This window comes from Melozone crissalis, unplaced genomic scaffold (genome assembly GCF_028551555.1).
Source record: "Melozone crissalis strain CALT ecotype California unplaced genomic scaffold, PUWL_Pcris_2 ptg000053l_1, whole genome shotgun sequence".
NCBI classification, from domain to species: domain Eukaryota; kingdom Metazoa; phylum Chordata; class Aves; order Passeriformes; family Passerellidae; genus Melozone; species Melozone crissalis.
In genome coordinates, this window is record NW_026535831.1 from 2,666,962 (window position 1) to 2,670,414 (window position 3,453).

At 56.7% G+C, this 3,453-nt stretch overlaps 1 non-coding gene across 1 annotated transcript; it reads left to right on the top strand.

Annotated features, from left to right (window-relative positions):
• The first annotated feature begins 1,673 nt into the window (after positions 1-1,673).
• Positions 1,674-1,877, top strand: LOC128943684 (small nucleolar RNA SNORA74). Its single transcript, XR_008483756.1, has one exon. It is a non-coding gene; the product is annotated as a small nucleolar RNA SNORA74 (small nucleolar RNA).
• The last annotated feature ends 1,576 nt before the right edge of the window (positions 1,878-3,453 follow it).

A 3,453-nucleotide genomic window follows, 5' to 3' on the forward strand; every position in this document is an offset into this window, starting at 1 on the left:
GCTCCAGCTGAGTTCACTGCTGAGCTCTGAGAGCATGAGCACATGAGGAGCATGGGGGAGGGATGCCAGGCTTTCTGGAAAGGCCTTCAAGTGTCGCAATGGAGCACAAAGCCCAGGGAAAATCTTCCTTTGAATGGATCCCCAGCGAGGGAGTTACAGTTACACTGCTGTGCCCAGACATGGATACACAGAGCACTGGGCTGATGTAACAGCATCCAGTGGAGGTCAGGGAAGGTGTGGAATTGTGCTTCTCCCAGCAAGGCACTTGGCAGCACCACAGCTTTTTCTCTGCTTATTTCAGGGCTGGATTTTTGTTGCCGGCAGCTGTTTCTGAGCTGACACTTCTACCTCCCGTGCCCGAAGTGGGACACATCAGGAGCAAGCAGAGGCAGCTCACCAGCCCTCTGCTTCCCATGAGCCGGTGCTTGAGTTCAGTTCTCCCAGCTCCACAGATCGTGTTCCTGCTCCGGCTCTGTCAGGGATGCTGGAAGTGTCCAAGGCCAGGTCGGACAGGGACTGGAGCAACCTGGGACAGTGGAAGGTGTACCTGCCCATGGCAGGGAGTGGGATGAGACGATCTTAAAGTCCCTCCCGGTGCCTGATTACCGAGGGTTTTTCCCCGCCCCGGGGGCAGCGGCCGAAGCGAGCGGTGTCTGTGGAATGACCTCGGCAGCGTGGCCAGGCCCGCTCCTTTTCTGCCCCCGCCGCCGCGTGGAGATGAAGCGGTTCTGGGGGGCTGGGCTTCTTCAGCTCGCCGCCATGAGGGCCAGGAGCGGCTCTGGCGGGCCGGGCTCCTTCGCCATGAGGGCAGGGAGTGGCTCTGGCGGGCTGGGCTCCTTCAGCTCGCCGCTATGAGGGCAAGGAGCAGCTCTGGCGGGCCGAGCTCCCTCGCCATGAGGGGCCACCGCCGCCATGAGGTGAGGCGGGGGGGGGGGGGTACAGGGCACGGGTGGCGGTGTTGGCGGCGGCAGCAGGGCTGGAGACCGGGGCTCCGGGGCAGGAAGGCGCCACCTGAAATACTCACTGTCTCCTATTTAGCTGTTCGGCCGGGGGACTGGGGATGTTGCTCGGCTGTGCAGTTCAGCATTAATTCCTCAGCCTTTTGCTCGGTGTGCTGGCTTTTGTCCTCTGCCACAAGCCAGGCCGCTGCTGTCGAGCTTTGTGAATACAGATGGAACTAATGGCTTATTTGTGATGTTTCTGCTGTCCTCTCTTTAGGCCTTCAGCCGATGACCGATGGCGGTGACCCGCCCGAAGGAGCAGCTCTGAGGTGCCCCGGCCCCGTCGCGTGTGGAACCCCGAGCTGAGCTGTGCTGAGCTGTGCTGGGACAGCCGGGGAGGCACTCCGGGAGGGCACTGGAGCCTGCGAGAGCAGATGTGAAGGGATAACCTGCCCATGGGACACAGCAAGAGCTCTGGAGCCACATGGGTGAGATGTGACCGTGAGCCAGCCTGGGAAAATGGGCAAAAATGTTTTGCTGTCTAAAAGGCCTCTGCTGGCTCCTGTGCTAGCCTCAGGTCCTCAGGGTGGAAATAACGTGGTTTATCCAGAAATAAGTTTAGCTTATCTATTCCTCTTGCTGGATGAAGCCTTGATGAGAGTAGGCATCATCAGAAAAGTGCCTCCACGTTTTTTCTGCCCTGTAAACACCCCAGTTTTGGGGTTTTTGTCTCCCAGCAGTAGTCAGCTGCCCGTGGCTGCTCAGTGCCTGTGCCAGTGTTATGCTGCTGGGAGAGAAAGGTGCTGCTGAGCTTTCCTGGCACCAGTGAGGCCGTCCTGGTGCTCAGTGGTGCCAAGTTTTGGCAGCACTCTGCATGCCTGGGAGTGGAGTAACTCCTGCCCGTGGAGACAGGTGACTAGACTGTACGTGTTCATGCAGCAACAGGCAGCTTTATTGAGACCTAACTTCCTTATATAGATAAGAAGGCCCATGAAGGTAATCCTCATTGGCTGAGCCAGTTACTACTCAGCTAACCAGCCAATAGCAGCCTGAGTCTCCAATGGCCTGGGTCTACTCTTACTGGTCGAATTACATAAGCAAGGTAATTATATAATAAATCACTTATGAAGTTGGAATTATTTATATTGTGTGGCCTACAGGCCAGATGTAGAGCATCACAGAGGAATAGCTCATAAATATGGAACTTGTGTGTGTCATAAAACCTCTGTTCGCATGATGTTTGGGGCACTTGAATGGAGGAAGGATCCTCCAAGTGATCAGTGCTGCAATAAAAACGAATGCTTTTTGATACTCAAATGGTGTTAGAAAGTTTCTTTTTGGGTGATTTCAGTGTCAGTTCCACAAGGCCCTGTAGATTCACAGTGGCCCCTTGGTTCTAAAGTGTCACGATGGCCTCAGTCCCACAAGGCCCCACAATGTCCAAAGAGTCCCCTTAATTCCATGGGGCCCTGAAGAGCTACAATGGCCCCTCAGCTCCATGAGGCCCTGCAGTGCCACCCTGGGGCAGGAGGCCAGGAGAAACTCATTCCCCACACGCTGCAGCTCCCTGGGCCGGCTGGCACCTACCCTTCTCCCAGGCCAGCACTGCCTGGCACAGCCAGGGCTGAGCCACACTGCAGCTCCCTGCAAACCACGGCAGGGGCTGCGAGGCCAAAACCCGAGTCACAGACAGTTTGTCACTCTTCCTGTCTGTATCTGACCAGGAAATGTCCCATTGTGGGGTCCCCTTTCCTGCAGTCAGTGCAGCACTGGGACCATCCCTGGAGCTCTGAGCGAGAGAAATGGCCAGCGCTGCACCTCTGCACTGACTTGGGGATGGTGGGAAATGCTCTCTGGGGTGGCTGGAACCATGGAAAAAGGACAGTTGGGAGCACAGAGGGAAACCCAGCTGGGCTGCTGGACTGGGGCAAGACATCTCTGTCTGGGGGAGAAGTTGGCTGTGAAACTCCCTCCTGTGGATGCTCACGTGCCCAAGAGTTGGGCACTGAAGAGCATCACAACAACAGACAGGAGGATGGGGCGGCCAGGATTAAAGTGCCTCAGGGGGGTCTGGACTGGCCACACAAGGGTGAACCCTGGACACCATCTCCAGGTTATCCCTGACTGTGAAACATGGGCTGAGATCAAGCAGGGCCAGGCCAGGCAAAGCCCCTGTGGTGTGGGGGGGCAATGGTGGGAATATAAATCTGGGGCGACACGTGGTCTTGGTAGTAGGTGTAGTAAATTGGGAGCACCATTCCTAAACCACAACAGCCCTGTCAGAACCAGGCCTGTCCCTGCACTGCCCCCGCTCTGCTGCCCCACAGCTGCTGGATCAGGAAGGACAGAGCCATGGGGGAGGAAAATGCACAGGGGCTCCTCCTGGGAGCGACCTTCCATCCTGATACTCAGACCCCAAGGCAGAAACCCCCATCCTCAGCTGGGAGGTCACCATCAGAGTCTCTGCCAATATCCCACTTTGTGAATCTTTCACACTGAGATTTTGGTCCTT